The following is a 22,416-nucleotide window of genomic DNA, read 5'->3' as shown; positions in this document are numbered from 1 at the left end:
CTCTGTGTCTCTGTCTCTGCTTTACTTCTCTGTATGTCATTTATCACCATTGACAGATATGTTTACTTGTTTGTTTATTGTCTAGATGTAAATTCCATGAAGATAGGGACTTTGTTCACTGCTGTATTAGTGTATAGAATAATGCCTGATATATACTAAGCTCTTGATAGATATTAGTTATTAGATGAACAGCCTTGCCCATTAGTAAGAAATTAATGCATACTGATCAAGTGTCTGTATAGTAGGTCTTGAGGGAAGATGCTATGATGTCTGTCCTAAAAAAACCTACCAAGAAATCTGAAATCCTCAGCTGTCTAGCAAGCGTTAATAGTGCATTGTAGGGAACAATAAACAAACCCATGAGAAAGAAACTCCATAAGCCTTACTTAGCTTGATTGAAACATAAATCCTACTTATACTTGTTCATAGAGTTTTGATGGTATTTCTTCTCTTTTAAAGTTAAGTACCAAGTATATATAAAAGATTTTTTATGAAATATGTTTGCAGTATAGTGAAAAACAATACAGCACATCCTTATGTGCCACTACCTGGATTAAGCAATATAATGTGACTGTTTCCTTTTAGAAGCTGACATTCTATGCCTGCCTCTCCTGCATTTTGCCTTGGGGCTCCCATGGCCCCCCTTCCTTTGCCATGATTTGAGTGGCAGCAGCCAGGCTGCAGGTGCCTGTGTAGGGCACGGCCAGGGCAGAGCAAAGGCCCTGTCCCTGGGTGGTGAGCGGTGGTTGACCAGCTGCCCCAGGGCATCTACCTGTCCTCCCCTCCCTAAGACCCATGGCTGGTGGATTAAAAACTAAGTCCACTCTCTCATCCCAAGGCTGTTCTTTCTGAGTGTTTAAAGTGAACATTAAGGGACTTCCCTGGTGGTCCAGTGGTAAAGAATCCGCCTTCCAATGCAGGGGATGTCGGTTCAATCCCTGGTCGGGGAACTAAGATCCCACATGCCGCAGGGCAACTGAGCCCGCGCGCCACAACTGCTGAGCTCACGCGCCTCAATGAGAGGGCCCGCATGTGCGAACCACAGAGCCCACATGCTCTAGAGCCTGTGCACCACAACTAGAGAGAGAAAAAAACCCGCACACCACAACTTGAGAGGAGCCCACGCACCGCAACGAAGAGCCTGCAAGCCACAACTAACCCAATGCAGCCAGAAATAAAATAAAAATTAATTAATAACTAACTAAAAATTATAAAAAAATAAAGTGAACATTGAACAACAAGGCTGGCAAGTATTAGCAAATGAGGGTTACCCATTGTGATTCTCCCATCCTGGGGCTTCCTCCCCCACCACCTCATTAAATCCTCTGCAGAGACACCAGCTACGTCCTAGACTTTAGCCCTTGTCAATACACATTCCCAGACCCCAGGGGAACATGAATACCGAGGCAGAAACAACCAGACCCCCAAGGATACCAAAAAGATACAACACCTTGACCACCATTCAAACATGTCATTTGAAGCAAAGTTGTTGGAACGTGTGGACCCCAATTTTTAAGTAACATAATAAATATACTCTAAATGAGAAAATGTTAATAATATTTAGCTGTAGCAAGAAGTTGTAATAAAGATCCAAGTGGAAATGTTACGGATGAGAAATATAAAAGTAGAAATGAAGACTACTCCAGAGGAAATAAAAGCATGACATAGAGCTGATCTGTATGAAAAACCATCCTAGATGGCAGCAGGAAAAAAGGAGAAAATATTAAAAGAAAAAAAACTAAGAGATAGGAAAGGTGAAAATAGAGAAGAGATGGATAATAGGTGAACCTGAAGTAGAAAAAAATATATTTGAAGAAATAATAAAAATACATTTATTGGAATGAAAGAAAGAGGAAAGATCTCAGAGCAAAAACCTCACAGAGTGACAAACAGGGTTGAGGATTGACCAGGTGAACCCCCATATGGACACATAATGACATTTAAGAATACCAAAGGCAAAGGGAGAATTCCAAATGCCTCCAGAGAGAAAGAACAAATCCTCTGTCAATCAGACTTAGATTTCTCAATAGCAACATTGCATACAAGAAGAAAATGAGGGCACATTTTTTAAATAGAAAAAGCAAGAATAAAATAACCCTGGAGTTTAGCCAAATTGTAAACATGAAAACCCACTGAGAAATCTCAAGCACATAGGATCACAGCAGAGGAGAAGAGAACTAAACCTCAGAGGCAGCTGTAAAACATATGAGAACTGATATTTATTGTCTAAAAGTCTTGGGCCAGAGTAAAGGAGGAAAGAAAATACATGCCAACCAAGTACTGCCATTCTGAACAAGGTCCAGAGAGTTTAAGATGCAGGCAGAGAGATAAAGAGAATGAGGGTATACTAAAAGTTCTTGCCTTGTTTGGGAAAAGATACTGATATTGATGATTTTAAGAAATCAATAGAGGGCTTCCCTGGTGGTGCAGTGGTTAAGAATCTGCCTGCCAATGCAGGGGACACGGGTTCGAGCCCTGGTCCGGGAAGATCCCACATGCCGTGGAGCAACTGAGTCCGCGAGCCACAACTACTGAAGCCCGTGCACCTAGAGCTGGTGCTCTGCAACAAAGAGAAGCTACCTCAGTGAGAAGCCCGCACACAGAAACGAAGACCCAATGCAGCCCAAAATAAATAAATTAAATAAATTTTTAAAATAAATAAATAAAAATAAACTAAAAATGGATTAGAGACCTAAATGTAAGACCGGACACTAGAAAACTCTTAGAGGAAAACATAGGAAGAACACTCTTTGACATAAATCACAGCAAGATCTTTTTTGATCCACCTCGTAGAGTAATGGAAATAAAAACAAAAATAATCAAATGGGACCTAATGAAACTTAAAAACTTTTGCACAGCAAAGGAAACCATAAACAAGACGAAAAGACAACCCTCAGAATGGGAGAAAATATTTGCAAATGAAGCAACTGACAAAGGCTTGATCTCCAAAATTTACAAGCAACTCATGCAGCTCAATATCAAAAAAACAAACAATCCAATCCAAAAATGGGCAGAAGACCTAAATAGACATTTCTCCAAAGAAGATACACAGATTGCCAACAAACACATGAAAGAATGCTCAACATCATTAATCATTAGGCAAATGCAAATCAAAACTACAATGAGGTATCACCTCACACCGGTCAGAATGGCCATCATCAAAAAATCTACTAACAATAAATGCTGGAGAGGGTGTGGAGAAAAGGGAACCCTCTTGCACTGTTGGTGGGAATGTAAATTGATACAGCCCCTATGGAGAACAGTATGGAGGTTCCTTAAAAAACTACAAATAGAACTACCATACGACCCAGCAATCCCACTACTGGGCATATACCCTGAGAAAACCATAATTTAAAAAGAGTCATGTACCAAAATGTTCATTGCAGCTCTATTTACAATAGCCAGGACATGGAAGCAACCTAAGTGTCCATCGACAGATGAATGGATAAAGAAGATGTGGCACCTATATACAATGGAATATTACTCAGCCATAAAAAGAAATGAAATTGAATTATTTGTAGTGAGGTGGATGGACCTAGAGTCTGTCATACAAAGTGAAGTAAGTCAGAAAGAGAAAAACAAATACCATATGCTAACACATATATATGGAATCTAAAAAAAAAAAAAAAAAAAGGTCATGAAGAACCTAGGGGCAAGACAGGAATAAAGACACAGACCTACTAGAGAATTAGAGAATGGACTTGAGGATATGGGGAGGGGGAAGGGTAAGCTGGGACAAAGTGAGAGAGTGGCATGGACATATATACACTACCAAACGTAAAATAGATAGCTAGTGGGAAGCAGCCACATAGCACAGGGAGATCAGCTCAGTGCTTTGTGACCACCTAGAGGGGTGGGATAGGGAGGGTGGGAGGGAGGGAGACACAAGAGGGAAGAAATATGGGGGCATATGTATATATGTATATGTATAACTGATTCACTTTGTTATAAAGCAGAAACTAACACACCATTGGAAAGCAATTATACTCCAATAAAGATGTTTAAAAAAAAAAAAAAAAAAGAACAAGTGCTGATGCCCTAGGTCAGAAGTGGGATGTCCCAACTCCAGCAGAGAAAGCAAATTCCTCTGCCTTTTTCTATTCAGGCCCTCAATGGATTGGATGATGCCCACCACATTGGTAGACGATCTTCTTTACTCAGTCGTCTATCTATTCAAATGCTAATCTCTTCCCGAGATACGCTCGCAGACACACCCACAAATAATATGTTACCTGCTCTCTGGGTATCTCTTAGCCCAGTCAAGCTGACATATTAAATTAACCATCACACCTGGGTTGGAAATATTCCCTTCCCTGAACTTCAGCTCTAACAGGTAGATGTGAAAACGTCAAAAAAAAAAAAAAATAGAGCCCCGCCCTTGGCTGGCTTGTCAGCTGGACTTCAGGCGCTTCCTACAGTTTGAGCGGTTGGCAAACCACATTATTACTCTGGGTGGATCAGATCCTGAAAATTCTACCTACCAGAGTGGATTGATTGGTTTATAGAATCGAGGGACATGGACATTTCCACCAACTTCTGAGTATCAAGGCACAATTAGTGATCACCACAAGTTGCTTTGGGAGTCTGTCATCAAAGCAGAGGGCTGGCAAGCTGTGTTAGATATTCCATCCGGGCTGTGGTGGACCCTGGAGGACCACGCCTTACTATTACCAAGGCTGTATCTTGACTGACTGGAATCCAAAGTATCTACCCCCGTTAGCTGCTCTCTCTTGCAAGGTGTATTAGTTTGCTGGAGCTGCTGTAACAAACACCACAGGCTGGGTGGTGTAAACAACAGATTTATTTTCTCACTGTTTTGGAGGCTGGAGGTCTGAGATCAAGGTGTCAGCAGGGTTGGTTCTTTCTGAGGCCTCTCTCTCTGTCTTATAAATGGCCATCTTTTCCTTGTGTCTTCACACAGTCCTTCTGTGCATGTCTGTGTCTAAATTTCCTCTTATAAGGACGCCAATCATATTGGTTTAGGGTCCACCTCAGTGATCTCATTTTAACTTAGTTACATCTTTAAAAGCCTTGTCTCCAAATAGAGTTTCATTCTGAGATATTGGAGGTTAGGACATAAATATGAATTTGGGGGAGATGCAATTCAGCTCATAACAGATGGAATTGGATAAATCAAACTCTTTTAATTTTTGCTACTTTAAAAAAATTAAATTACGTTCTTTTCAGAACCTCTATTTTGTCAAGATTAGATACATTTCATAGCTTGAATCAGGTACTTTTTTCCCAGCTTCTTTTATGAGATATTGGTCGTACTCCAGTCTCATCGGGAACATGCACAGGAGATGCCTGGAGTGTAGAACGGTTTGGTAGCAATCGCGTCCTGACTCTGCCATCTGGGAGCTGTGCAAGGGTGAGAAAATCACATGGTGTCCCCCCTCAGAGCCTCCGCCTTCTCATTTGTAATACAATGTGATATTAAGGGACATGGAGAATGATGTTCATTGCAGCGTTGTGTGTGGTGATAAAACATTGGGTATAAACCAAGTGTCCATCAGCAGGAAAAGAGAGAAGCAAAATGTAGTATGTTTATATGTGAGAATACTTTACAACGGTTAGAAATAAATGGAATAGCTCCCTATACAGCAACATGAAATGGTATTGAAAACATACTGTTGAGTGAAAAAAGAAGTTGGAAAATTGTTCAGTGTGATACTACTTATGTATCACTAAAAACACACAGAAAATAGTATTCTGTATGGCTTATGGAAACATGAATTTATGTCTATGTGTATTAAATATACTATAAATGTACATACTAAGATGATAAAGACACCCACTGAATACAAAGTTGTAAAAAAAAATGGTTACCTTTGGGAATGGAGGATGGGAAATGGGGATGGGGAGGGATGGAGGGGGGATTTCTATTTTATCTTGGGGTATTCCTTTTTCATTTTTTTAAATTAAAAAATCTCAAGTATATATGACAAAATATTAGCATTTGTTAATTCTGGGTGGCACATATGTGGGGTGTTTGTTATATTACCTTTTGTACTTTTCTGTATTACAAATTTCAAAAGCAAAGTAAATACAAGGATAGTAATAGTACTTACTTCACCTCTTAAGGCTATCGCAAGGTTTCCATAAGAGTATTTGTGAAAATTCTTTGCAAAATGAAAAGCTCTCTACAAATATTAGGTTTTATAGCTAATCTGTTCCATTCGCTGTTGATTCTGTTAACTTCCACTTCAAAAGTCCACATGGTCTGATAGCTTCAGCCTTTGGGTGGTGTTGGCAGTGATTATGGTAGTGGTCATGATGGAGGTGACAGTGGTGGTGGTGACGATGCTGGTGGTGGTGAGGGTGGCGTGTGTAAGGAGTAAAGTCAGATCTGTGATCCAGTTCTGTGCCTCACCATGCACTGCCACAAAATATAATACACTTCTGGGCAGAGTGTCTTCTAAGGAAAGAGTAAAGTCTACAGAGGCAAACTGCATGAATGTGTATCTCCCACTACTCCAAGCAAACGCTGCTCAACGTACTGTATTTAGCACTGTATTTTTTTTTTTCCTGTAAATACCAAATGAATTCCATCTTTTTCTTAGAACTGCAGCAATATGAGAAATGACCACAAGAGGGCAATAGAGAAGCATCAATAAAGCTTACTTTTGCTTGGAGGGTTGGGCTGGTTAGTCACTGCTTCGGAGCAGAGACAGGTGTGCTGCCGAGGAACTCAGTTTGTGGGAATTATTCAGGGCTATTCAATGCATCACAGAATGTCATGGAATTTAAGAGTTATTGAGAACTACCTAGTTCAACTTCCTCAGCCACAGCCAACATCTTGACTGCAACTTTATGAGACTCATCTAAGGAGATGAGGAGCTGTAGGCTGGAGGATAAAGTTTTAAAGGAGTTTTGCTTTAAAGATTTGCTGTGTTTGAGCTGTAGCCAGAAGGAGATGTGGGGTAGATTGTTTTTAAAGAGGGTGGGTAGTGCAACATATGGGAATCTCATGGAAATGCTCAAGTAGAGAGAGAAAAGGGGGAATATTAAAGAGAGAGAGGGAAAGCTACAAATTGAGATGAAAAAGACTACCAACTCAATGGAAAAAATGCGTCAAGTGTCCAGAAAAAAATCTTTAATTATTAGTGCTTCAAAATAGATTCCTTCTCCTCTCTTTCTGAATAAAACACTTCATAAAATTAAATGGGGAAATTGGGTTTAAAAAATCCTCTTTGACGCACATTTATGTGGCACAGACCATTGGTTCCATTTTTGGACAATCAATAGACACTCCCTTGACCCGGCTTCACCCACATTGCTGGCTCTCCAGAAAGCACAGGTCAGCATTCAAATTAGCTCTGGTACTTGGTGAACATTCAAGGCTCTCTACCCACCTGTCACAAGTCTATGGTTATTTTTTTGGAGACAAACTCTGTCCAGTCCCAGAATGTAAGGTGTCCGGTGGTCAACCCCAAACAGGGCTGTCAATACGATTTCAGATACAGCAAAGCAGGGGGATGCTTACGAGGTTTACTCATGTGCCATGTTCCTTTGAAAATTGATTTTTTTTAATGCACTTAAGCCTTCAAAATAAAATAAAAGTCATAATTTAAAAATAATCTTTATTTGTAGCCAAGATGATTCTATATGTGGCAACCCCAAGGTAATTAATTAAAAATCTATTAGAACTAACAAGAGTACAGTAAGGAGGCTGGTTAAAAATATATACAAAGTCAATATTTTCTTGCAAACCAAGAGCTGGCTAGAAAATTTAATGGAAAAAAAGATCCCATTTACTATAACAACACAATTATATATATTTTACCGCTAGAGGAAAGAGCTTTCTTAAATGTGCAGGAATATTATGAAGAAAATAACTTCTTTGAGTTATAAAGCATTATCCACAGTACGGTGCCATTTGGGGTTAAAATATGCAAACACACACACAACATACACTCATGTTCTTGCATAGATAAAAATCCAAGAAAGAATATCATCAAAATTTCACCATGTATTTTTTTTCTTGATGGCAGATCAAGTGTGATATGTAGGTTTTTTTTTAATATTTTAATTTTATTGGAGTATAGTTGATTTACAATGTTGTGTTAGTTTCAGGTGTACAGCAAAGTGATTCAGTTATACATATACATATATTCATTCTTTTTTAGATTCTTTTCTCATATAGGTTATCGCAAAATATTGGGTAGAGTTCCCTGTGCTATACAGTAGGTCCTTGTTGGTTATCTATTTTTCATATAGTGGGGTATGTATGTTAATCCCAAGCTCCGGATTTATACCTCCCCCCAGGTTTCCCCTTTGGTAACCATAAGTTTGTTTTCAATATCTATAAGTCTGCTTCTGTTTTGTAAATAAGTTCATTTGTATCTTTTTAATATTAGATTCTACATATAAGTGATATCATATGATATGTCTTTCTCTGTCTGACTTACTTCACTTAGTATGATAATCTCTAGTTGCATCCATGTTGCTGCAAATGGCATTATTTCAATCTTTTTATGGCTTAGTAATATTCCACTGAATATATGTACCACATCTTCTTTATCCACTCATCTGTCGATGAACATTTAGTTGCTTCCATGTCTTGGCTATTGTAAATAGTGCTGCAGTGTGATTTGTAGATTTTATTTTGGGTTTTGCTTATCTATGTTTTCTACTGAAAAAAAAAAACTGAACACATATTCTATAATAAAACAAAATCTAGCAAAGAAGAAGCCACACTACCTTCAGCAAAATGGTGCCACTCCTTCATTTTTATTGATTCTTCTCATTGTGCAATGGTTGACCTCTTCGGGAGGACTGAGTGACCCCAGCTTTCCCATCACAAGCAGGGCTCCAGTCCTGGGAGTGGCTGGAGTTTCAAACCAGACCTCCATCATAACCAGCTATCTGACATGGCTCGACCACTCCAAGCACCCTTGCCTGGCTTGGGGCACACACTGCGACTCTCCCCACAGGGACAGCAGATTAGAGAGTGGGAGAAGAACAAGTGCCAGTCTTCGCCCCTTGGTTCAGGTCTGGCTCAGCATCTGGGGTGGACATGCTGGCAGATGTGAACCTTCAAGAAATCCAGTTTCAAGGAGTCAGCCTTGACCTTCACCTGCCTGGCTTGTCCTCCCTTTCTCTGAGCCCGTCCTTTACCTTTTCCATCTGTGATTTTCTGGGAGTCAGCTGCTGCCCACTTTACAGCTAGTTTTTAATGGATTGACTGATGAAAAGTTCAAGAAAGTGCAATTTGATCTTAAATTTTAAAGTGAGAGGTTTAATTTTAGATGTTTTGGCCCGAGCAAACATCATTATTGTAAATTAAATGTCAGAGATGTCAGCAAAATAACAGTTTTCTCATCCAGCTCTTTGTCATTACTGGCAGAGCTGGCCTTAATGGAACATTCTGATGATCTGTTTGCTCACCCCCGGCACGTGTCTGGTGTGGCAAGTACACAGGAAGAGACCATCTCTAGACCTAGAATCAGTGTGGGTCTGTGTGATGCTTTCCTGCAGGGATGCGGCAATTCAACAGAATCTTGTTAGACTGGGGAGGAAAAACAATCTGCTCTGAAGAGTTCAAAGTGTTCTCCAGCCCCAAATGTTCCCCCACTAGAACGAGCCGTTCATTCGTTGAATAACAGGGTGGGATTTTTGTCCGCTTTCATTAGTGATGTATTTCCAGTGCTTTAGAACAGTGTTGGCATGTAATAGGTGCTCAATATACACTTAGTGAATGAAGGAAAGAATAAATGAATGAAAAAATGTTTATTTAACACCTATTATGTGCTAGACACTGTTTAGGACTTGGATCACACCAGTGAATATCTGCAGTTGTGAACTGACAGCCAAAGCCCCTTCTGTCAGGAGTTTCCAGAAGGGAAGATGAATGATAAACAAATAAATGTATACCATCTCAGATGGAGAACCAAAAAAAGCAGGGTAACGGGATAGAGAAGGTCAGCAGATGGTGGCGGGCTAGAAAAGGAGATCAGGAAAGGTCACTCTGAAAAATACAATTTAAAGTGCTCATCTCCCTTACCTTGCATTTCCACTTTTAGAAATTTATCCTACAGAATCTCAGCAGCGCACAGAGATCTATATGGAGATTCTCACTGCAGCATTCTTCATAATTTCCTTAAACTAGGAACAACGCAAATATCCATCAATAAGTTAAATAAGTTATGATATATCAACACTATGGATTACTAAGCAGACATTCAAAAAAAGGAACATTTATATATGTTGACATAGACAAAATGTACTGAATACGTTAAGTAAAGCAGAAAAGCAAATCTCAGAATAGAATGTAAAATATGAGCTCTCTTTTATGAAAAAATATATGTATCTATATGTGCATTTGTAAATAAATATACAAACATATACAAATATGTGTATGTTTATTTATGGATAAAAATGTTTGAAAGGATACACCAGCTTAATAGCGAATGCCTCTGGGGAAGGGAGATCTATTTTCCATGTTATACTCTTCTATATTTAAAAAAAAAACATGCATTAGTTTTAGAATTTAAAAAGTTTTTTGTCTTTTTTTTTTAAACAAAAAACAAAACACACTCTTCTTGAACTAATGTTGTACCTCCTTCTCCTTAGGGTCCTTCTGTCTGTGAATGTGTCTTCATACCCCTCCCCGACCCAGCTCCTGGGGCATTCAGAGCCCGCTCTGATTTCAGTTGATATCTGAGCCAGTAAGAAAAGCACTGGCCTGGAAATCAGGAACCATGGGCTCTACTTCTTCATAATGATGGGAAACCATTGCAAAAGCCACTTCCCCTCCTGAGTCTCAGTTTCCCCATCTGGAAAACGGATGTGCTGGTCTATAGCATCGCTGAAGTCCCTCCATGCTGTCATACCCTAGGATTCTTGGATCCTGTGATTGTAAGTCCAAATGTCATGAAAATTCTGTATCAACATCCTTCTTGGGAGATGAAACACTTTGTTAAGCTACTGGTCAGTCCCAGTTTCTACCTGAGCACAGGTTGTTTTCCCAGATAAAGCAGACTGCAGACCCCTAAGGGAAGGGGCATGTGAAGGGTGCCTGTTTATGTGAGGAAGACCAGAACATGGGGACAGACCTGGGGGAACAGGCTTGCCCACTGTCCTCCATCGGGGGCCCAGGGCACTGGAGAGTGGGCTGAGGGGTGCCCGACTGGGAAAGGCTGTGCTGGAAGAAGGTGGCCTGTCTTGGAAGCCCTGCCATCAGCGAGGAGAGGTGGAGGCATTGAGGCGTGATGGACAGAGGGCAGGACTTGAAGCTAGGACCCTTGGGTGTGACACCCATCTTGCCACTTCAAAGCATAAAACTTTAGGTGACTCACTCTTTCTTTCTGGGGTTTCAGGTATCAGACCTACAGGGTATGTCTAGGCAAATGGTCCACCAATGGGCCTGACTGAAGAAAGTTCCATTTTGTTGGCCACGAATTGCAGTTTAGACTGAGCAGGCTGAGAGTGACCAGTACCTGGCTGGGGTGGAAGGTGGCAGGGATGGAATGTGTCTTTTATGACAGCCACCTGAAGGAGCCAGCTTCAAGGTCAGGAGGTCAAGGACAAAGGCATCCCCTGGCCTGGCCCAGAAAAGGTCATGGGTCCACACCAGGCCCTCTGACCACTGCCTCCCCACTCCATCAGCGGGAGTTATATTCAGCTAAGAAGAATTACTTTCAAAGATCCCAACATTTCCTTATCTGCCAAAGCTAAGAAGGAAACTTCTCAGGAAGTAGGCCAGCTCTGTGCAGCTTTCCCTGGGTGTAAGCTATTTGCATCTTAATTAATTAATTAATTAATTAATTAAAAATTTTATTTATTTTTAAATTTATGGCTGTGTTGGGTCTTCGTTTCTGTGCGAGGGTTTTCTCTAGTTGTGGCAAGCGGGGGCCACTCTTCATCGCGGTGCGCGGGCCTCTCACCATCACGGCCTCTCTTGTTGCGGAGCACAGGCTCCCGACGCACAGGCTCAGTAATTGTGGCTTACGGGCTTAGTTGCTCCGCGGCATGTGGGATCTTTCCAGACCAGGGCTCAAACCCGTGTCCCCTGCATTAGCAGGCAGATTCTCAACCACTGCGCCACCAGGGAAGCCCCAAGCTATTTGCATCTTGAAGGAGCAGTTTGCTGAAAACTTTTTAGGTAAGTGAGTAACAGCGGGGCAGGAGGGCTGTGATCTGAACAGGTCCCTGAAGGTCAGTCTGGATAAATCGGGGGAGCAGAGAGAAGGGGAGATGGGGGGTGCTTTTCTTCCCACCTTGTCTGGACCACACACCATCTCTGCACTTACTAGGGGTACAGGGTCTGGAACCCGAGAGTGAAAGCAGCAGTCCCACTTGTGGCAGGAGATAAGCCATGGACGCCCCAGAGAGAGGTTCTCGGACAAACAGGATTTTGCCCAGGAGGAGGAGACAACGTGGGTGAGGAAGCTTATGTAGCCAGAAGGAAAAAAAAGCAATTCAGAACCAAAGCACTGTATTTGCATCTGTACACTTAGAAGTGGCATAATTTATTTAAAGGTGATGGATCCTTATACAGAAAAATCACCTAATGGACCTCTGAGTTGAAGAGGAGGCTTCCCTTCCACTGGGCATGAGGGGAAAGAAAAGAGGAATAAACGGCTTCCTAAATAAAGGATACAGAGTTTGGGAGCTGTTTTCTGGCAGCTGGAATGACTGAGGGGATTTCAAGCACAGAAAAGAGAGAGAAGGGGAAATGAGAAGACGTGTGTATCAAAAAGGTGACAGTCAGCTGATCATACCCAGCAAGAGAAATACATGAGTACATACATGGAAAGACCTTATTATAATACCTGGAAGGCCAGGAGCCCTCAGGAGTGGCTGTTATTTCCCCTTAGGTGCACACAGAGCAGGTCTCTTCCTTACGATTCAGGAAGGCCCATCAGAGGAATATTCGATACATTTTTAGGACATTAAAGTGTAGTGTTAGATTTAATCTGTTGCCTGTACTTTGCTGTAATCTCCCTCCATTACTCCAAACCTTTAGCAAAAAATCTGGTAAAGCCAACCAGTGATGGTTATTGAGACTGCATGAAAATGGAGTTAGGAGCTGGGGCCCGGGTAGGGGGTGGCGAGTGGGGAGAGAGGAAGGTAGCCCCAGAATCTGAGAACAAGAGTCCAGAGAAAGCAACAGGCTGCAAGTAGGACCAACCGGAGTATTGAATCCACTTGGAAATGCCTGGGACCGTTGCGGTGGGGCCGCTCTGGGCGGGATCCACACAGAACACGGGATGGGATTTGAGGCATCTTATATGGATGCTACAGTAGAGGGTCCAATATAGATGCTAAAGTAGAGGGTCCAATATGGATGCTAAAGTAGAGGGTCCAATATTTATAGTGTACATCTTAATGAGTTGTGACATATGCATACATCCATAAAACTATCACCATAGTCAAGCAAATGCACATAAAATCACCTCAAAATTTCTTCGTGTTCCTTTTGAGTATTTCCCACCTCTTTTGCCCTCTTATCCCAGACAACCACTGTTCTGATTTTTACCACTAGAGATTAGGTTGTATTTTTAGGAATTTTATTAAAAAATTAATAATGCAGTATTTATTCTTTTTTATCTGGTTTCTTTCACACAGCATACTTATTTTGTGATATATCCGCGTGGCTGTATGTGTCACTAGTTTACTCCTTTTCATTGCAGTAATTTTTCCGTTTTATGAATATACCATTATCTATTCCTTTAAGTGTTGATTGACATTTGGTTTGTTTCCAGTTTGGGGATATTACAAATAAATCTTCTATGAGCATTACAAAAAATAAATAAATAAAGTAGAGGGTCCAGGTTTGCATGGGCTGTACTTGATCATGCTGTCTGAAGAACCAGGGCTGTTTAGGTGGGTAAACAGAATCTTCTGGCGCACACAGTTACTTTTTAATTTTTTTTGATAAAGGACGTTCCTGAAACATAAGAAAGAGGCCTGCTCTGTACAGACCTAAGGGCAGAAGAAAAGGGACAATTACAGCTACTACTGAGGGCGTTTGATATTCCAGGCATCATAATAAGGGCTTTACATGTTTTTATTCATTTATTCCTCACAGGGACATACTGTGGTGTAACACTGCAACATGGGCGTCTTTGCACATCAGTAATTCAGAGCATCCGAAATGCAGTGCTTTAAATGGGTTATAGAAGTCCTGAGACATAGGTGTCTAGAGGGCCAGAGCTGCAAGCTGGTTGTCCACTTAGCCCCATACAATATTATACAATATTTTCATTTTCTATGTGTGCTGTGAAGTGAAAAACAGTACAGAAGCACTAAATTAGACAGTATTCTACAGAATCACGTACAATAAATGTGTAATACTCCATATAAATATATGTAATTGAGATTTTTAACCAATTCTCTGCGTTCAGGTTCCAATTCTGTCATTTGCCAGTGGTGTAGATTCAGCCTGAGTTCCTTCATCTGTGAAATAAGGACACTAAATTTTATCTCAAATAAGTTTTGTGAGAATTAAATGAGGTAATCCAGGTGAAAGTATTTAATTTTAAATCATAAAACTATTTAAACATTCAATTATAGTTATAATTTATACATATTTTGCCTTAATAGCTATTAAATTGATGACCCCAAGTTATCTCAAGAGAATCAGGTGAAGCACTTAGAACTAAAAGGAGATTTCAAAATGTGTCCTGTTATAAAATAAATATACCAAACCTAATTATTTTCCTTTATAAGAGCATTAATAACTTGAATAATATAAAGAATAAAAGATCTCATGAATTATTGAAAAATAGATACCATAGGAATTAATAAAACATTCTAGGGTCTATGAGAAGGAAAACAAGGTCATGAACAATGACTTACAGAAGTAGAATGACATTATTTATAGGTCCTGGATTGCAAAACCAGTCAATTTATCAGAATTAGGTAATACATTTACTATAATTCCAATTCCAATTTCAGTGGGACTTTTGGGAGGGAAATTTACCAAACGATTTAAAGTTGATATAAAATATTTATTTATGCATATAAATGGTTGTAAAAATTAAAAAGGCAGAAGGATATGGGACTTCCCTGGCAGTCCAGTGGTTAAGACACTGAGCTTCCAATGCAGGGGGCACGGGTTCAATCCCTGGTGGGGGAACTAAGATCCCACATGCTGCTCCTCACAGCCAAAAAAAAAAAAAAAATTTAAATTAAATAAAAACACAGCATTCTTTAAAAAAAGGCAGGGGGGAAGATAATGTGTATCACCAGACAATATAGTATTTCAAAGTTATAGTATGAAAATTATGTGATCAGGTGCAGATTGATCAATGAAATAGAATATTCCAGATCCAGATCAGGTATATATAAAAATTCATTAGATGACAAAAGTAGCATTTTATGTTGAAGAGGAAGAACTTGTCAATAAACAGATTAGGAATAATCAGATAACTATTTGAAAAAATAGTTAGATTTTGTGATCTCCTCCCATACATTAACATAAATTTCAGGTGGATTTAAATGTAAAAAACCCCTCAAACAAACCCTTAAAATCACTAGAAGGAAATATAATTACTTACATAACTTTTATTTTAGAAAGGACTTTTTACTCATAAAACAAAGGTAGAAATTATAAAAGAAAAGGTTGATAGACCCAGCTAATAACTCGTTCAACTTTTGTGTGTCAGATACCAAATATGACAAATAACAAGCTAGGAAAAATGCTTGCAAACTGTATCACAAAGAAATGGTCAATAACTTTAATATGTAAGGAATGCTTACAATTTCCTTTTTAAAACTCCAAGTGGAAAATGACAGCCAAAGGCAGGAAAAAAAATCATTCACAAACTACAAATGGCCAATAAATATATGAAAAGGATTTCACCCTCTCTAACAATATATATTCATACTAAAAGAATAAGATAGTTTACAACTGGGTAGTAAAAACAATAATTTAAAAAGCAAATTCTCAATTTTCTTCAGTTGTAATGTAAAGCAAAAGCACATTTGACTCTTTTTGTCCTGTGAGCACCTTTCCATCATGCATGTCTTTGGGAAGCCTAGTTACTGAGATCCCAAAGCTACTTGAATGTTAGGCACATAGCCTGGGGCTGACTTGCAAATCTAATTCTCCAGGGGGATGGTTAATGTCCCATTGGCTGTGTGACTTTGAGGAAGGAGTCACAGGACCCTTGGCACTGAGCAATCCAGCAGCCCTTTGTGTATTTAACAGGATGTACTTTAAGATGCACTTTTTTCTTTCACTGATTGCCAAGTGAAGGGGTTTGAACTCAGAGGGTGCTAACTTCCAAGTCAGTGGCAGAGATTAACGATGGCTGCATTATTGTTTTCAAAAGGCACAGAACAGTTTCAATTCCGCTTTCTATGCTCCCTCAAGATGAACGGATTCTTTAATACTTCCGATAAGAAAAAGTTGGAGATGAATCTGTGCCTTGTAAATTGTGGAGAGACAGGTAGAATTGTTCATTGATCACCCCCAGAGCCCTCATCAGGTTGTCTGGAAGTGGGCTACCTGGGACTGAAGGTCACCTGCTGCCAGCTGAGAGAGGCTGGGCATACACTTAGTTTCCCATGGAACTAGAGACTCCTGTGCCCCTGAAGCTAGAACGCCACTTCTTACAAAGTCGCCAAGTTCTAGCATCTGGTGTGTAAACTCGGACAGCATGACACCCGTGCACTGGCGTTTCCTCTCTCAGCATGCCAGGCTGCTTTCGTGCTGGCACTGTGCAGATGAGGTAGCCAAGGCAGGGCTTGCCCTTGGAGCATACTGTGGTTTGCCCGACGTGCTCTGCCCCTTTGTACTTCTCCGTGGATGAGGACAGAGCAGGGGACTGTATGCCTCATCGTACTAGCTTATATATTTCCCCAATAAAACCCGTTCCTTACACCCATTCATGTATAAGGTGGCCTTTGGCCTCACCTGTCTCCACATGAATGGACCTTCTTTAAGTCAGTTTAATTCATTCCAAAGTAGGCCTCAGCACCCTGAGCATTCAGAATGGACTTAATACTTGGGTGATTCGCATCTTTTAGTTCACAGAGATAGTGGTTGTTAAAAGCCATGATTAGCCCTCGGTCCTAGAGAAAGAAATAGGGAGTGTCTTCATGCATATTAATGATTTTTGGTAATGATCGAGTGACTTATTATTGCTTTCATTCCTGTGTTTGTTGGGTAAGTGGATAAAAATAAAACCTTCCAGGTTGTCAAGTTCCTAAACGAGTCATTTGGTAGAGCCTCTTGGCTCCAATCACCTGGTCTGGAGAGCTGAGAGGGAATTTCAATATCGCAATATGTCTAGGAAAAAAAAATCCCTCATTGGTCCTCAACTTTCCAGGGTTATCCTGGAGTTCTGGAGTTCTTTACCTTATTCTGAATTATAAGCCCAAATACTAAACATTCAAAAATAAAATATATAAATATGTAGAACCAGAATATATAAATATGTAGAACCAAATATATAAATATGTAGAACTTACACTGGAGGGGCAAGTGTTGCACCAGCAGTTTTGAGAATCTGTTAGCTCCAAAAACCATGAGGTGACCATGACAGACCTGGCTCAGTGCTGCTGTTGGTGACAATGACAAGGAAAAAAAGTGACATTGGAGCATTTTTCTCTGGTATGAGTAACCGGTATTAGGAAAGAAGCCCCAAAATGCACAGGTTTTCACTCAAAATAGGTAGGTGAACAACAATAGCAGTTAAGGGCGCTCTAGTGGACATCCATTGTTTTTCCTTGCTCGGCTCCATTTTCCCTAATTCTGGTCAGAGCTCCTCTAGCTTTTCTTGGGAATCACCCTTTTCCTTTTCCCACTCTCTGTGTGGTTCAACTAGAGCTTATTGCAGCCCAAGCTCCATTTTTAACTGACCCAGGCTGCTAGGTCCTGGATTAGTCATGCAAAATTAAAACATAGGGCGTTCCATTCTTCCTTCTGGGTGGAGGATTGGGGTGGAGACCTAGAGCCATCTTTAACTGAATGCACCTCATCTGGTACCCGACATAGTCCAATATTATGCAAGTATGGTACGAGAATAGAGCTAGTCAGCAGTTGACTAGATATGACAGAAAATTGAATTAGTGAGGTGGACATGACTTCAGCACTCAGATGGAGTGGATAAAGGAGATTAAAAACAAGAAAAACTGTTGAGAAATAAGAGGAGAGGTAAGAGGACAGTTCCAGGTGATTTGAAACAAGCATTGTGTAATTCCTCCCATACACCTACCTCTTTTTTGTAGTGTGGTGGTAACATATCAATAAGCTATTAACCTTGGTTCTTAGCCAATGCTTGTTTAATTGCCTAGACTACCTGGTGACCACAAGGGAGCTGGGGGTGTCTCAGTTGAGAGTGTAAGAAAGAGTCGATTATAGGGTTTGGGCTTGTGGTAGGTGATCTGGGGGAGAGTTTAGGGAGAGGAGGTCGCTCTGGGTTAGATGCTGTGTGGAAGTGGGGTAATTCCATGACTGGGTGTCTTAACAAATCTGATCTAGAAGGAGGGACGAGCAGGGTGAGGCCCAAACTGTCCTTGGTAAAGAAGCAGCAGATGCTCACATCAGCCAGAATGGGGATGTTTGCTCACTTTGTGGTTTGAACAGTGCTCCTGTGTTGGCCAAGTTCACCCATGATGGTGGAGCGGTCGTGTTTTCGTCTTGCCCCAGCTTGGCCAGAGTGATGGCCTTGTCTGCTGTGGGTGTTCTGTGAAAGGGTTCATGCTCACAGGAGACCTCCGAGGCCCGCTCCTGGCTGCCAGGGGCTGCTGGTCTCTGTCTCAGGAGGAAGGGAGATGCCTTTTTTTCCCCCTGCATCTGAAGTCACCACCGGCAAGTGGCAACAGCAGCCCCCAGGCAGCACAGGCTCCTGGGTTCTGCTCAAGCAGCGGCACAGAGCCTGGGCTCCGCTCCAGCACAAGTGACATCTGGTAACTGTAGTCTCCTAGTTGCCTGCAGCCTCCACGGGCGAGCGGACCCCCGACATTCAGCAAACTGGTGCAGGAGCTCCATCAGCCTCCGTGAAGGACTCTGGGGGAAGACTGTCCCTGTTTTTGCTTCCCCAGTCAGACAGGTTCAACCTCAGCTTTCTCTCTTTGCTTCTCCATCCCTTCTGACCCTCCGAAATTGCTAGAGTGGTTCTAGTTTTCCTAACGGAACACTGATTGATAAATTTCCCTTTATAAGCAGGCCTGCTCTTCAATGTCAAATGTCTACCTCTGCTTTTCTCACCTCCTAAGTGACAGAATTGAATGATCAATGAAGTATTTTTCAAACGGAGGCCATGGATCCTGAGGAATCCACAAGCATCTTGAGACTGGGAGTTCTGAAATGGGAGGAAGACTGGGGGAGCCCTTTGGCTCAGGGTGGCTCTGTGAAGAAAACCGTCAGCTTCATGAACGCCTTCTGTCCGTGTGGCTTGCTTTGGCGTGGACACAGGTCTGCCTTTTCTCTTTGGGGTGTTTTCTATCACCTGAAAGTACAAGCAGCCCTGCACTGGTCAGAGCTCAGTCACAGGGGGTGTGAAAGGCATCTGATTGCAGAGTTTTCCCAGCCAGTTCCTGCAGACAGGCAGACAAGCTATTAATAGTTTGCTGGTAATCGAGCTGAAACTATATGAGTTGGGTTCTCTTGAAACTGCCTTACGTTGTAAACTCTAAAACATTTGAGACTGTATCTTTAAAAGATGTGCCAGATAGGCCCCACTTCAGGAAAACCAAATACACACAGAAATGTGTATTCTTAAAGGGATTCATTAGGCTGCAGATTTTAAAAATGAGCTTTCTAAGTAGGTTTAGAAGATGATGTGATGTATACAAATGCATTTTAAGTCTAAACCTTTAGAGACACGGTTATGTTGAAGAAATCCATATAACATGCTTTCTGATGATATCGGTTAGGGGCTGGTGACTTTGGGTGACAGAAGTGGTGAAGATGCAGCCTCAGGTGATTAGGGAAATTATGAGGGCAATAGGAGGCACATTGGCCAGCAGGAAAGCATGCAGGCATCCTGAGGTGGAAACCTCTGTCGGGGTGGAGAATTTGTGACGTGGGAGTGAGTGGTTGAGAGAGGGTGAAGGACAGATGTGTGGAATTGAATGAAATAGACTCTTTGTTCTGGAGGCTCTCACCTTTTCTGCAGAGCTTTCTGTAGTCCTCCACACCTCTGGGTTTTCTGTCCCTTCCCTCCCTTACCCCGACTGCTCTTCAATCCTGAGCTGGTTAATTAGAGTTGAGTAAGAATCCTTTAGAATTCTCCTTTCTTATCCATGCCCCTACTGTACCCATAATGTGCTCAAGCCTTTTCAAGTGGACTTTCAGGTTATGTCCAAAACATGAGCTTTCCCCTTGTTTGTCTGATCAGCTTGAAAGGACGTATCCACTGTTTCTTGATTTATTTATATGGGATTCTTCAGACCCAGCTCACAGCCTGCCTTAGATCAATCAAATGAGTGGTGGTGGAAGGGAATGGAGCCCTTGTGTTTCTGATGTTTGCAGATTCTTTTTAAGATTTTTCTTTTTTCTTTTTTCTTTTTTGATGTGGACCAATTTCAAAGTCTTTATTGAATTTGTTACAATATTACTTCTATTTTATATTTTGTTTTTTTGGCCCCGTGGCATGTGGGATCTTAGTTCCTTGGCCAGGGATTGAACCCGCACCCCCTGCATTGGAAGGCAAAGTCTTAACCACTGGACCACCAGGGAAGTCCCTGCAGATTCTTTTTAAATTTTACACCTGCAAACAAGCTTGTACTAGTTATTCTCTTGCTACACAATGAATCTGTGTTTTGTAAACACCATTAATCATGCAGATAAGACCAGTCATGGGCTGTTTTCTCTTTTATTCGTAGAACCTTCCAGTAAAGGATGGAAAGGACTGCATTTTCAACGAGATTATACCAGATTATACCGGTCTGGGAGCTTTGTCAAGAACTGTCCATCAAGACATCTTAAATCTCTTTGGTTTCCCTCTTGGGCTATTTTCTTTGGCTGCTCAATTGTCTTCAACTGCAAAAGGTTATAAATACGGTTTAATGCAAGCAAGCCCACCTTCCGATGAATTCCCCATGCCTCCCAATAGTACTTAATCATCTGTCCCTTTCACTGCTGCAAATGAACAGAAGATGAAGTACTGGTGTGAGGACAAACTCAGCATACAAAGCAAGGTTAGGCAGCCTCTTTGAGCTGCTCTGCCTCTGGGGTTCATGGGCTATAGAGTTGGTTTGAGGCCTTTCCTGCCTGACGTAAGATGACCTTTTAGGATCTGTTAGGCAGCTAGAAATTGCTTGAAGCTTAGGTGGATTCAGTTAAAAATTCCCACACAGAAAATTGAGTAGAACCAAGATGGAAACTGATGAAATGCAAATACATTCTCTCCTATCCCCAACCTCTCTTGGCCATATGCCTGTCCAAGTACCTGCCTGATTAACAAGGATTTGGGGGTTTAGGGATATTTCTGGATGAAGCATGGCTAATTTTGAGGGTCTTCTTATTTAGGCTGATTTGCAAATGAACCAAGGTCAACAGGTAGATCAGACCAACCCCGCTTTGGGCCATACCTCCTTTATCAAGTTGCCTCCCATATACTGAGCCCCGAGAAACAGGGTCTAGGGGATGTTTCAAACTGACCAAAGCTCTTTGTTCCTGGAGAGAGAATCATCTCCAAAGCCCTGCCCTTCTCCCTGCCCTGGTTGCTGGGCAGGGCGACCAGGCAGACATATGAAGGTCTCTTTTTCTCCTTCCTTAAGCCTTCGCACCAGAACTGGCCCTAAATTGCTAATCCGATGTCACTCCCATGCTGGATTCACCCATGGCTTTTCATGGCCTTCAGAATTCCATATAGCCCTATAAAAATGTCTAATCCTCAGAGTATCAAGAGCCTCATGTAAAGGGCCCATATTAGGAGCCTAGTAAATACCAGGTAGGCTGACATCCCTCTGGCCTTTTCATCCTTGTCAAGTCAGATGCAATTCCCCAGTCCTTTGGTGCTGGGCCCTGAGGAGGGAGAGGGAGAGAGGCTGTTTGTCCCTCATTCTCCAGGCCAACAAGTAGCACAATATCCCACCTCTGCTCAGTCTCTCCCTGCTTAGATAAGAGCAGACATTCCCTGGGTCTCCACCGCTCTCCTCTTGGGTGATCCCGGGGCCTCTGTGTGCGCTGCTTGGGAAAAGAGGGTAGTGTGTTGGGCCAAAGCCACCACCACAGGAGGACGGAGGGGACATGCTTTTAGGTGGCATCAGAAGCCATGCAGAGAAGGAAGGTGGGTGGCTGATTGCCAGACCCATTCTGTTCTCACCCCCACACCCAAGGTAAAAAGTAGAAATATGGCAGCCAGGGTAAACCAGGTTAGAGTTAGGGTTACCTCATTCAATTAGTTGCCCTTCTACCAGACCTCCTCTGACGGTCACTTCCAAGTTCAGGGACTTACAGTCTTAAAACTTAGTCTATTTACTTAACAGAAAATGTTTCTTCCATTAAATTAA

This window comes from Balaenoptera physalus, assembly GCF_965194825.1.
Source record: "Balaenoptera physalus genome assembly, chromosome: 2".
NCBI lineage: Eukaryota > Metazoa > Chordata > Mammalia > Artiodactyla > Balaenopteridae > Balaenoptera > Balaenoptera physalus.
The sequence above is the reverse complement of the archived record's forward strand: the minus strand, read 5'-3'. Positions refer to the sequence as shown.